Raw genomic sequence first — 14,779 nt, 5'->3', positions numbered from 1 at the left:
ATTAATAATGGCATTAAATGAAGGTCTTGTAACCAATTAATAGTAGAAGGCCAAATGACACTTTTAGTTTTCGGGCCTCTTCATGCTAAAAGATAGGAAAAAAAGAAAATCGATAAAATATGCTTAATATTTTATTCTTTGCTTATTTTCTTAATTATTTATTTTCTTTCTTCATCTTTTCGAGTTAATGACAAATTTTTTTACCAACTCTACACTTATTCATTATTAATAAAATAATTCATTGTAACCTTACAATTAATTTATGGTATACATATGAAGGTCCTGTTACTAATTAAGTTCAAACGGCCAAACAGCACTTTTATTTTCCGGGCCTATATAAATGACGAGTTATACCGCCGCTTCCGATAATACCTCAAAACAAACGGTAACGGACCATTGTGTTTGCCTTTTGCGGTTAACGTTCCGAAAATGCCAGCTTACAGCCTTACGTTTGCCGTGAGGTGTGAGCTTACTGGGATTATTTATTATCTTAATCTTATGATAATTTTGACATAATGAAATTAACTTAAATGAAATTATATTTGTTTGATATTAAAGCATGGATTTGCTTAGAGTATTTAAAAAATGTGGACAAAATGTTGGTTTATTAGAATAGTAGCATATAATAAGTTGTTGAAGATCCTGCTATGTTTTTTTTAACCACTTTTGTAATAACTTTTTTTAAAAAATTCAATAATAAAAAAATTAAATGTTAATTGTCTAAGGTGAATTTTTTTTCCACAAATACAAAATTATTTTTAAGCTAAATGAAGTTATTTCATTGATTATATTTAGCTAAAAACAAATAATGAAGTGAAATATCCGCAACTTTCATATTTATTTTTTCAAGGATTATGGCTTTTAATGTTACTGAGATTTTTGTAAAATAAAATGTTTTAAATAAGTTATAAGTTAGTGGTAGAAAACAATTGCGTTGTAACTTACAGTAAGGTGAATTTTTTGTAATAAGTTTAACTAAGTTCCTTTGAAAAGTGGTTCAACTAATTAAACTTCCTTTTTGCAACCAAGTTTTATTGTTCTTATTTATTAAATATTGAAAACTGATTTAGAAATCGGTGGTAAAAAAAGAAAATCATCTCAAGAAAGAGAAATAATTTACATTCATATTAGTGCAATTTTCAATTTAATTTAAAATTTGCATTATCATTCAAAACTTTACATAAAAATGAAAATCATTCTTATATTGTAAAAGTCAGTTTTTCTACTTATGCATTACATTTGGATGGTTTGTTCAGTGTCTAAAATAATGTCAAAACATACTTAAATTATTTTAAAAGGCTTAAATTGTATGAAGCAGTGTGACATGAATGCATAAATTAGATATTAGAGATCTAATACTTTTATTTATTCAAACTGCATTCTTGTTTTAATCATTTCTAATTATCCAATTTTTTTTATGTTTCATTTACTTTATATGAATGATGCTTGATAAAAATTTCTAAGAAACAATATTTTTTTTAATTAATTTTTTTGATTGAAATGTAAAGTTAATGTGTAAAGTGTAAGTTAAAAACCTTTTTAAATAAACTTCATAGCTTATTATAAAGATTGTATCAATGCTAAGAACAAGTTTATGTATATTATAAATAATTTAGTATACTAATTTTATTGTAATATTATATGTGTTTTATGAAAATAATATACTAAAAAAGTAAAAATTAGTTTCTACCTAAGGCCAGACGGTATTGGAACTGTGACTGTTGAAAAGTGATATTTTTGCCAATATTGAGGTACAATTACGAATACTTCTTGAAAACCGAATTACTCATTTTAGGTAAATATATTACTCTTTTCTTTATAATTTACTCTAAATTAGCTTATTATTTAAAATCCACTCACAAATTTGTTCTCATTAGTTTTGGTTATCCTCTTAGAGATTGTCTCTAATGTACCCGAGTTCCCCCTTTTTTTTTCCTTCGCTCTAGACTTAGTTAATAGCAAACTTTTATCAGTTTATCTGAAGCAGATAATATTGTTTACATTTGATGCAATATGGCCAATATTTGAAGCTCTACTCTTAACTCAACTTTTTTTTAAAAAAAATTTAAAATATTGTTTAAATCTATTTATTTCATAGTTTAGCGTGTGTAATTAAATGCTAAGGTTTTAATTTATGCCTCTAATATTCATTTTAATGGTCCTTTAATTTTTCTTTCAATGCGACTTGAAATAAACTGTCTTTTTTCTTTTTCATTTTTTAATTTTAGTTGATAAATATTCATCATTTCAGGACATTACCATTTAATTTTTAAGAGTTTTTTAATATTATTTTGCTTACTTAAAGTTATTTAAAAAATTAATCTTAAATAATCTTTCAAAAAATGAAAGAAAAAACATCATTTATAGAGTGAATTATCTTTTAAACTTCTGTGATTTCAGAATTTTTTATTTTATCAATTTAAAATTCCAGCTGAAACAAGCCAGTAATTGACAAACTGTTTTTATTCTGAAATGAGAACAGAAAAATCAGAAGTATTTATTTCATTTCGGATAAACAATAAAAGTATCTATAGAATATAATTCTGCGGAAAAAAAGACAAAATTATTTGCATTTCTGTATTTTTCAGCTATTTTATTGCTTTAACTCTTTCATTACTCTGTTTTTTTAAATTTAAAATCTATAAATATGAAGATGCAAAGTATAACAGTTTTGGTTTTATCTATCATTTCAATTAATGTTATTGTAAGGTTTTTTTTAAATTTATTGTTTTTTTTTTTCGGAGGAAATAGTAATTTCCCTTAAGTCATGAAAAATTCTTGGAATTTGTCACTGAAAGCCATGAATTGAAAATCTAAAATGTCGCAAATACCCTGTGTAAATAAAAAAAATTGTAAGTGTTTAAAAATTAAAATCATATTGTCTGTTTCTATTCCTTCTTTTAAAACAGGTTTACTGGATATAAATATTATGACTTCTATTGTTTTTTTTGTTTTTTTTAAATTCAGTTTACTTTACTGTTTACTATGAATAATCTTAAATAGATGAATTATTGTATATCCTGTGATTAAAGTCAACCCAATTTTTGATTACAACATATCAAATTTCTGGTATGTCAGGTGTATAAGTCAACCACTATGTAAACCAAATAGGAAAATTTCTAAAATTAGAATATAAATAAATAGAATTGTTAAATCTCTCTGAATATGATACGTTTACCCTTAAGTAAAGATGATGTTTGAGACCATCTCCAAAATATAAATTCAATTGTTATTGTGAAGTCTTTTTAAAAATGTGGAAATACAAATTTTTTGGATGAGGATTAAAATTATTTTCTGTAAGACTCAGCAGATGAAGTTTTAAATGTGAGATCCGAATAAAGACACTGTTAATTGTATTGAATCTGACAGATGATCTGAAATCTTTAAATTTGTAGCTTAATGGTATGTCTTAAACGTTTCCATTGTGTTATATTTTTTGAAATATATAACTTTTCTTAATCTTAATTTTTCAGAACGTATTTTAAGGAATTGTTTTTAAAAAAAACCAATATATGTAAAGAAAATATGAGAGATAATTCAGAATTAATTCTATATAACATAGTAAAAATAGTTTTTGAAAGGAGTAAATTGATACTGAGTTATTCATACATATCTTATAGTTTATAATGCATGAATATTTCACATTCAACGAATGCCCAACTTTACTATAATTGGTTCACCAAGAGTTGGCACTTGGCTCCACCTACTCGGGTGCAGAGTTAATTTTAGCACAGGATAGGAGAAACATTATCGCTGTTAAAAAGGAGACAACCCTTAATGCGCGCCAAACGCGAACAGTGAATTCTTTTTCACTCACTTACTTCTCTTTATCGTCCGCTATTAAACCTTTCATTACTCAGGCTAAATGAAAAACTGCTGTTTTCCCAGCAAAATGTCTCAAAAAGGACTATCTTTTCACTCAAAAGAGAGAAATATCATCATATTTATGAAATATTTAAAATATTTAATGTTAAAAAAATACACATAAAGATTGCAAAATAAATATTTTTCTCATACAATTACCAAATAGCAACCTTCTTCAGGTTTGTTAACATCCTTTTCCCAAAAAATAGCAAAATAGTATCGTTGGAAAACCGCGTAATGGAGGCGGAGCCAAGTGTCAACTCCTGTTGAATGAACTGTACCAATGTATAAGTCAAACCCCCTGATTTTTGTAAAATTTTTGGAATTTGAAAAGTTTACTTATGCACCAGGACATACAATAGTGATGAATAGTTCTTTCCATTGAAATATTTTATTTTTAAAAAGTGAGTTTTGTCAGTTTAAATTTAGAAATATTAGTGTGTTTACTGTATATTTTCATATCAAAAGGGCAAAAATGTGTTTATGCATGTATCAGGTCTACTTTGATTTCATCAAGATAGAACTTTTTTTTTCAGTGCTGTTGCTGAAATTTCTTTATTTTATTTTAATGTGATTTTTGGTGAAAAATACTGAGGTTTGGTAAAATCAGGGTTCCTGCATGGTCAGGAAAACCTGCAAATGTCAGGCTATTCTAAAATTAAGCTAAAAAGTCAGGATTTTTCTTACATATTCATAAAGTTAGGAAAATGAAAAAAAAACTATAGTTCATTCAAAGACTGACTGACAAAAATAAAGTTTCAAGGAAAAATTCTGTAATTCGAAATATGTAATTTCCTCATAATAACATTCCTCTTTCCCTGGTAGAACCTGTCCTGTTAGCAATTTTCCTCCTGTTTATCCAATGATAAGGGATTTTTGATAATGTTGCTAGGTTTATTGCTCTTTATGTGAATAACTGGTTTACAGACAATAGTAGCTGAAACAACAGCAGAAAAATCAAAAAAAGATTTTTTACTGTTTTGTGATGCTGCCAAAAAAAAAAAAGAAGAGCAAACGAGTTTCTTAGGGTTTAATCCACAGCAAAAGTGATTAGATAATTTTTTTCGAAATATTTGAATGGAGAAAAAAAATGTGAAAATTTGTGGGAGGTTATAAAAATTGTTCTCATGGTAACGCAACAGTCGAAGAAGGGTTTTCAATCAATAAAAGCTTATTGGTTGAAAACCTCAATGAAGACTCTATTATTTCACAAAGGCGTGTGTAGGATTATGTTTCATTTATAAATGGACTAAAAAATGAGACATTAGGAAAGAAGGAATAAAAACATTAATGAAAAAATGCTAGATGCTGTAAAAGGGTCTAGAACAAGACATTCATTAGAAGCCGGGAAAAAAAAGGAATAAAAAAGCTGAAATTTCTAGAAAACGAATAAAAGAAAAGATAGATGATTTGAAATTAAGAAAATCTAAATTGACGAAAACTGCTGCAACAGAACTGGATGTTCTTGATTCAGAAATTGTCAAAGAACAAAATATGGTGAGAAATATCATATAACATAGGAGCCCCTGAGTTTCTCCGGAAGCTTACAGTATTACAGAAATAAATTTAGAAATACTGAAAAAACAAAGATATTTATGATTTTATTTTTCTCACAAGTTGCATAATTTTTCTATATGAATTTTTATTTGTATATAATTAACTTTTCTTGACTTTTTTCCCCTTTATATTTCAATATTATCTTTTAAGAGAAACGTCAGTTTTAAGTAAAATTGTGATTTTTACAAATTAATATTTTAATGTAACAAATGTTCTAGTATGTTTTAAAATTAAATATTATTAGAGGATACTGATACATATCTCGCAGATTTGATTAACCCTTTATATCCTGACGACACTCCTGCATTTGGTTCCACTTAACATTAAATAATATAATATTTCCATAATCCAACAGATTTTCTTAATCTTTTTATTTGAATAGTTTTCGTATCTAACTACAAAAACACACTAAAAGTTTAATCTAATCATGATAATTAAAAATATGTTTCACAAGTTTTCTGAAAATATAATTTGGGATATAAAGTGCTATTACGCAATTCCACTTTAATATATAAGTGTTTATCCTATTCAATCTATGATACTTATGACTAAGTAGCATATTATTACTAATTGTAACTGCAATGTTAAAAGTTTTGTTGGAGTGGGAAACGGCAGGTCAGGAATTTTATTGTAAAAGGTCAGGAAAAACCTGCAAAAGTCAGGATATAGTTTTCTCAAAATAGTGTAGGAACCCAAAATGCTTCACAAGTATTTTTCTTAAAGCAAAAGTATGCAAATTTTTTATAAAAGAAAATATTGCTGACTTATATATTTAACAATCATTTTAATTTTTGAAGCTAATTAAGCCTGTGATAATATTCAAAGAAAACTTTATTAAATAAACTTTTCTTACTTTAAATGTACTTTTTTATAAATTATATATATATAAAAAGAACTTTCTCTTAAAATTAATAACTTTTCGCATTTAAAAATAAAGGAATAATACATAAAAATGTTGTCAATCAAATTCATCTATGCTTTATTCATTTTGTTTGCTTTTTTCAAAAATGTCCTTTTTTCTTGTTATAGCAAATTAAGGATATAATTGTGAAGAATACAGATGTTTCTATTCTAGTTAAAGCAAAATTAAATTTGCAGAATTCACAAATTTATTTGAACCAAAATGAAAGGAAAGAATAAAGAAGTGTGACAACATGCTTTAAAACTTGAGAAAGTATTCCTTTAGGCTTATCTCTCTTTCTCAAAATAGAATTGTCATTGCTTGGTAGGTTTTGCATTTGAAACCAAGCAGTTTATGTCATGTCCTACACTATGGGGATTTAAAGATTGCTAATTTGCTAAAAAACTATAAAATAAGTATAAAATAAAATGTTTTAAAAAGTATAGGATTCATCCAAAAGTTTTAAGTTCATCATCACTTAATATAATCTTATAGTGTTTTTTATCTTTCTTTTAAGGGATAATTATTACTTTAAACAACTTGCTAATTATTTAACTACGTCCTAAATATAAATTTTCAACCTTCAGTCATTTCTGATCTATATGTATATTTTCTTTATAATTTGTGTTGGCGCAATTCTTTCTTTCCTCTTTTCTTTTGTTCCTTTACTCGTTGTGCTATATTTGACTTTGTGTAGAAATTGAAGCTGCAAAACAACAGCAGTAACACCTCCTGAAGAACAAGTAAACTTTAGAGTTTGCTAATTGAGCTTTAAATTTAAATTTTTCCTGTTATTCCTTTTTTTGTTGTGTTTATGTAACTGCATGTAATTTTCATTTAAAATATGTAATATGCATAGGAATTTTTTTCGAATAATAATTTGACAATTTTATGCTTATGTAGTTCTAGTTCTAGTCTTTTTTAACATTACAGCTAAAATGAGTCAGCAGTTTGTTGCTTTTTATCTTTATAACAGTGAAACCTGTTAAACAAGTTTTTCATGGGAAAGGAACAGCTTTTAAATGAGTAGAGCAAAGTTATAATATCTTACTCATATTGAGTTAATAAAATTTGATGTACATATTACAGACTTAAACATCCATGAAGGAAATATGTACTTAAGTGTCTCTTCTAAAAGAAATCAAGTAGAATTTATTGTTTCTTCTTTTCCTAAGCAATATATTGTGGAAAACTGTCCAAGTTTTTAGTATCTTTCTAAACCTTTTATAACATCAAATGAACTAAGAATTTCTGTAACATTTCCTTTCTACTTATTTCTTCACGTTCTGCTCATACAATACCCCTGCTTACTTGACGAACTATTCTGATGGCTTATTCTCTCTACACTTTTCATAACACATGTTTTCCTGAATTAAGTGAAGGTCAATGAAAAAGTGACCACACATTTAAGACAACCTAAAACTTTTTCTCCCAGAATCCATAGATTTTTGCCATGCTGAATTTCATTTCTAAAAACTTAAGTCTATTTTCTTTGATTGATTTTCCATGCTTTGAAAAGAAAATTGCAATCTTCTTAACAGTTGAAAACAAAACTTTTTGAAATTATTAATTTAGCATTGTGGAAATAGAAGTCTAAATGGTAATTTAAAGCTTTTTAAAAGGGAACTTCATTAACAGGTTTCAATTTGTGTGTATAGATATATATAGGGCACAAAATTAGTGGTGACTTAAATATGACTTGGACCACTATAAAATAAATAGTCAGTGTTTCTAAACTAGCAATCAATGTTAATTGTTTTAGTATTATTTCTGTTCTTTTAGTTATTAGTCCTTTGGACTAGTGACTAAATCTTCTTAATTTCTACCCCTATATACATTAATGTTCAAATAACATGAATTTGCTGTTCACTTTTTTGATTCAATCAAGAAAATATTTTCTATACATATTTTTGTGATTAATTAAGAGGACATCAATATTTTAACTAAATATCACAGATTTTGTTATTCCGTAAATAATTTGCTTTTAAACTTCTTCTTTCTCTTTCTCATTTCTTCAGATAAACAGAATTCTTGAATAGGAGTTAACTTAGTAATTTTTTTTTTTGTTTTCTTACATTTTTTTTATTTTTGCCAGACATCATTTGCAATACTGAATCAGCACTTACTATTTTGAGTTTGTTATGTCATTTACCTTTGGTATAGTAAAGCCAATTTAATCTCCCTTATCCTCAAACTCTACAGTCAATTAAATGTTCATTTTTTTGCATTTTTTAAAAGTTTTTAAATATATATGTTTTGAATTTTAAAATGTTGCAGTATTTTTTTTAACCAATTAACTGCTGACACCCCCTTTATTTTCATGCAAGGAATGCAAGTTTTCTCATATGTTACTTAATGTAAATATAAAGAGAATCAGTTGAAGGATTAGTAGTATAGCAGCTAATCAGTTTCAGAATTAAATCATATTTTACATCTGGTTTAATATAAAACCCCTTAGTGTCATTTAACAGGGTGTTTGAAATGGCTCAAAAATTTGAAGGGTTGATTTTTTACAAGGAGGAGTGTAGTTTTCTAATAATTGGTCTGAATTCTTACTTTTAGCTTGCCATCTTACTTTACTCTCTGAAAACAGCAAACCACAGTGTAAAAGTGGGTACCATGAAAATTTATGCTAAATGAATGTCTTCATTTTTTGTTGTTTTTATTCTGTGGATCAGTGAGAGAGGAGAAAAAAAGGATATTTTGCTTAATTGTTATATTTGAAACTGGGTCCCCATATGTAAGTTTGACTACTTATATTAAGTCTGATGGTTCCTGTCTTTTAGGTTTTTTAAGAAGTTAGAACAAAGTGTATAACAGATTTTTTTCCATGACTCAAATGTAAATTCGATTTATTGAGGAACATTCTTTTGTTACCGACAAGTATGCAAGCTTAGCATTCTTTGATGAATGTACAGAGAAAATAGACTCCTTTGTTAGTGACATGAAGTTTTTAGAAATTGACGAATCTCATGTGAACGATAGAACTGTGTTTGTCGCACCTCCTGGCCTAGAGTACAGATACAAGCAATTTGGTACTCTGAAACCTCAGTTGTTTCTTAAAAGTCCAATGAAATCTGTCCTAAAGCTAATTAATTGCTCAAGCTGGCAATGACACGGCGAAGCAAACAAGAAATCAGAAGTGTCGAATTTCTCTTTCTCCTACATTACATAAAGTGTAGAAAAAGTGAGTTCAGACAAACATAGAATAAGCCTTAAATATTCAATTACTGAGCAGAAAAATTCAAAATATGCAAATAAAATAAGTTATGAGATGATAACTTGGGATTATACAACGGAGCAGTTTTCTTCTAATAATTTCTTCGCATTTTAATATTTTGAGCATTTGGTATGGCATCCTCATAATGAAATACAAACTTTTGGTTTGCCTGAACTTTTTATTTCGCTTAAATTTTAAATAAGTACTGAAGGAGAAAAATAATTTGCAATGAACATTTTCTTCTGCGGTATGGCATCCTCATAATGAAATATTACATTTAAATAAAAATAATTTAGATCAATTTATTTTTCTTCATATTTTCTATTTTTAATGATCAAAAGCAGAAGAATCAAGGAGTTTATAACAATATTTGAAAATGGTTAACTGAGGGATCGTCCAGAAATAACTTTGTTAAAAAAATAATAATTAGTGTTAGTTTACATTCAAAATTAATAAACCGAAGTACAATTTTTAATAGTTCAAGAGGTTTCCCACAGTCTTCAAAAATACTTAGTAAAGTAAAGTAGTTAGTTTAAAAATACTTACTAAAAATACTCAATGTATATAATCTTTTATGTGTTGATGAGAAAAATTTATTAGCATCTGCAGTTTATTTTTCATCTTTATTTTATTTTTAGAAAGCAAACAGGCAAATGGGAGAAATATATGAGAGACTCCTTTATAAAACATCTCTAAATCAGTTTCTAATAAATATTGTAAAATCTCTCAATTTATAAAATTGAGAGAATCTTGCAAACAAAACAAAAAATTAACGAATTTGTTTTCAGTTCCTTGATTACCTGTGTAGGGATTTATTCCATATTTTTAATATCATTGTATAAAATTCAAGTTTGTGACGAATATATTAATTTTGAAGTTTAAAACTTTATTCTTTTCCTGATAAAAACGTTTATCAGAAAGATGACTACAGTAGTGACTATAAGCCACTTTTGAAATGGAGTGACTACTTTTAGGAGACAAGCTTTGTTGGAAAACTTAGATAACACCTGTGTTTAAAATTATTTTGATTAAAAAATTGACTTATTTTAGCAAGAGAAATTATTTTATATGAGCCAGTTTCATACAAAACATTTTTTACTCATTTACTTAATTCTTTTTACTTAATTCTTTACTAAACTAACGTTAAAATTGGTTGTCAAGAATCACTACAATTTACTTCATTTTCTATTGCACTACTAGCTATACAAACTGTGAAAAAAAAGTAGGGACTACTGATGTTTTGCTACTTGTAAAGTGGTTTAGTATAGGTGTAAAAATTTGAATTTTAGCTTATTTATGTTCAACTGTATATAGTCTTTAATTTTTTTAAGCTTATTATTCCTTACATTGTTAAAGTATTAAAGAAAAATTAAAGTAATCTTATTTCTTTACTAAACTTACATTAAAAGTAGTTGTCAGGAATCACTACAATTTAATTTCTTTTATATTGCACTACTCACTGTACAAACTATGAAAAAAAAAGTAGGGACTACAGTTGTTTTGCTACTCGTAAAGTGGTTTAGTATAGGTGCAAAAATTTGAATTTTAGCTTACTTACGTTCAACTGTATAGAGTTGTTTTTTTTTCCTTTATTTTTTTTTATACTTATAGTATAGATACAAAAATTTGAATTTCAGCTGATTATCATTCAACAGTATATAGTCTTTATTTGTTTTAAACTTATTATTTTTTAAGTTAAAGTGTGAATTATTTTTAAATTTATTATATGCAAATATTAACTCTCAATGTAACTTTGTAACCCAGTAACCTATCAACACTTAGACATAACTTAAAATGTAACAATGAGAACTATCTTCCTTTAGTTTTTACTTCTTTTACTAGACTGTAACTATGTGATTCAAAAATTCATTTTTGCAAAACCCATTATAACTATAATACTTGAGTGAACACCTGAATGCTGGAAGATTGAGTTGAGAGAATTAGTTCAACCTCATGACAAGTTAAACATGCATGGAGGAAGTGGGCCAATTTTTTATTGTTAATAAAAGCTTTTTGGTCGACTAGCAAAGCACGAGAGCGATTGCCTAATTGTGGATGTGTGCTCCAATGTTCTGTAACTGCGTCAACATGCCTTCAGATATTAACACCCTTTTAAACTCCTTTTGTATGTTTTGATTTTTTAATTGACGAATGCACCAAATCCCAAAGTATGAGTTGGAGTAGCGCTTCCACCCAAAAGTGTAGTGAAACTACTCTGACGGTGTCGCAAGTAGTCCTGGAAGATGTTGGATGAGCCAGGTTTAATAAATCGTGGGCATTTTTTATTTTATATATATATAATTGTATGTGTGCATGCTTATAATACTTTCCTGGTTATTAAAAATTTTCTCTTAAAATATATACTTCCGTGTTAAATGATCCTCTTTCACTCTGTAATTCAAGTTGATTCAAACTAATACATGCAATCCTTAGTTAGATTTACAATTTGAAAAGTTGTGTTTTTAACTATATACTCAACCATCAGTTGAAATCTTAACAAGATATCTTGATTGCAATTCAAGATATCTTGTTATCTAATTGAAGCAACTTGTTCTCGTCTGTCTTTTGCCGAGAAAAAAATATTTAACATTTCTATGAATGAATGTTACTGCTTATATATAATGTGATATATTTAACATTACTGCTTTGTAATAATGTTTATTATGCTTTTTAATAACGAGTAGTGAAACTTCTCTGAAGGTGTCGGAAGTTTAATAATTTGTAGGTATTTTTCTTATATATGTAATTGTATGTGTGCATGCTTATAACACTTTTCTGGTAATTGAAAATGTTCTCTTAAAATGTATACTTTTGTGTTAAATGTCCCTCTTTCACTCTGTTACTCAAGTTGATTCAAAGTAATGTTTTCAATCATTTTTAGATTTACAATTTAAAAAGCTGTGCTTTTAGTTATATACTTAGCCATCGATTGAAATTTTCACAAGGTATCTTGAGTGCAATACTAATTTGAAGCAACTTGTTCTCTTCTAGCTTTTACCTCGATAATATAAGGAATTATTCTTTAAATATTTAATATAATTTGTTTTTAATAAAAAATTGTTTTTAGTATTTACATTACTGTTTGTTCTACTGATGATTTACATTTGTCCCGGAGAATAATCTCACAGCATTGTCTGCTTAAAGCTTTTCTGTGAGATATGTTTACCAGGACTTCAAGTTTCTACTATGATTTATGCAGATACTCCTTCGCTTTGAAGAATATCTCTGTGCCATAACAAGTCAAAATTTAGTCATTAATTTTGTTATATGTATTAGATATAATTGTAAATTTTTTAAATTCATAAAAATAATTAAGCTCTTTATTATTTGGCATAGTTGTCAGATATTAATATAATTTATGTCTTAGATTAGATTCTGACCCACTGCAGAACTTTAAGGTAACATGATTTCAATTTTTTTTATCAAGAAAAATGCTTCTATTTTACAGCTGAATAAGCAGACAAGACTTTTAGCTGCTCCTTTTCTCAGGATGTTACCACTAGTAGCTGTCATAAACCTTATGTGATTGCACCATCATAGAGTCAAGCTGTCTACCAATACTCTTTGTCTATTGTATAAGAACGAAAAAAAATAGACATGCTTCAAATTTTCTGATCCAAGTTTATGATTTTTTTTGTGTCCTATTTTGTCCTTTTTACATATATGCTGTACTCTTACTTACCACTAAAAATAATTAAAAAGGTAAAAATAAAAATTATCAAAAGAAAATGTATCTCATTTATTTATTATTTCTTGAAGATACATATTCTGCTATTTTATAGAATATATATCCAAGGTACTTAATTCATTTTATATACAAGCTTACTACTATTTCACTGCAACTGTTTCAATTTAAATAAATTTCAATTTAGAATTTAATGCTACTGTATTCAATTAAAAACTTCTTAAATTTAGAAAATATGTCCAATAGTACGTTAGTAGAAGTCATTTGATTGAAATACTGATAAGTATTGAACAATAGAAGCTAGCACTTGACTTGAAGAAAAGCCACAGTTTTGGGAAACTAACTATTATTGAAGAACGCAAGGATTTTGTGTCACTTTGATGATTGTTCTCTCTCTAAAAATTAAATATTGTGCCCTCTTTCCCTGCCTAAGACCTGTTTTTATCCTTCCCCTCGGCAACGACGTGTTATATATATATATATACGTATATATAAAATAATGCATCAACGTGACACATAAAAAAAAGCAAGATACTAAAAGAAAGAGACAGAACAGATTTAAAAAGACATATTGTTAGCTCAAAAGGCATAATATAAAATTTATCATGTAATTTAGTCAATTGAGTATAAAAATATTATACAATTTTATAAACTTTAAATACAATATTCTGTTAATCTTTAAAGACATTCTAATTTATAAAATTTGAAGCGCAAGAAAGATTTTTTTTTTTTAAAGTAGCTGACTCAATTTTAACTGTTAGTCTTTAAGATGACTTTGAATGCTGTGCAAGACATTCCAAAGATTAATATTTTTCAGAAATATTATTTCAATGCCCACCACTTTTGGCAACATATGGCACGTGACAGGCACTATTGTTTATTTCTGTTTTGTGGGTCCCATTAAGGTGGATCAACGTCACCCTTAAAAGGACAGATAGATTACACCAATGCACTAAGCGGGATTCGAACCCAGAACCTTCCAGGTACAAGACCAATTACAGCATGGTCAGCACTTTAAAAAACATAAAACACCATATTTGAATTGATTGTATTAATTTATTAACACAGAAACTGTTCTACACGAACAGTTTCTGTGTTAATAAATTCGATAAAAAACACAGTGTGTTAATAAAATCGATAAAAAAAAATTAAATTGGACATATATCCAAATTTTAGTACAGTATTTATTTCAAATCAATGCTTGAAATTGGTTAGGATCAGTGACTGATTTTGTCCCACTATGAAATTTAAACATTAAATGCCAATTCTATACATGTAATTATATTCTTCTCAACAAAAATTACGAATTCAATAGTATACAAATCTTAATTTCTGTCTTAAATTAATTCTAATAAAAAAAAAAGTTGTGTTACCTGCCATAGTAGACAGGAAAAAAAACGGAACTTGATTTGCAGCATTTTTGAAAACGATGCACAAAAACAGTTTCTTTTTTTAAATTAACTTTTATGGAGTACACACTTAAGTACATTATTATTGATCAAAATGATTCAGAAATTAAGCATTCAATGTACTTTTTATTCCCATTTAAAGT

General features: G+C 27.1%; 1 protein-coding gene across 8 annotated transcripts in view; it reads left to right on the top strand.

The window, feature by feature from the left end:
• Positions 1–13,271, top strand: part of LOC147810102 (uncharacterized) — a 49,446-nt gene extending 36,175 nt beyond the window's left edge. For 2 of the 8 annotated variants that reach the window (XR_015434220.1, XR_015434219.1), the window contains exons 6-7: positions 1,696–1,795; positions 2,910–3,125. The gene's annotated coding sequence lies outside the window, so the exon portion shown is untranslated. Of the gene's footprint in view, positions 1–1,695; positions 1,883–2,305; positions 5,386–6,109; positions 6,308–12,990 lie in introns of those variants that run through there. The other 6 variants (XR_015434215.1, XR_015434218.1, XR_015434216.1 and 3 more) reach the window with 5 other exon arrangements.
• The last annotated feature ends 1,508 nt before the right edge of the window (positions 13,272–14,779 follow it).

Source organism: Parasteatoda tepidariorum, chromosome 5 (assembly GCF_982258835.1).
Source record: "Parasteatoda tepidariorum strain Cologne lab strain chromosome 5, Ptep-v5.0, whole genome shotgun sequence".
In the NCBI taxonomy this organism is placed as follows: domain Eukaryota; kingdom Metazoa; phylum Arthropoda; class Arachnida; order Araneae; family Theridiidae; genus Parasteatoda; species Parasteatoda tepidariorum.
This window is presented reverse-complemented; position numbering and strand designations above follow the sequence as displayed.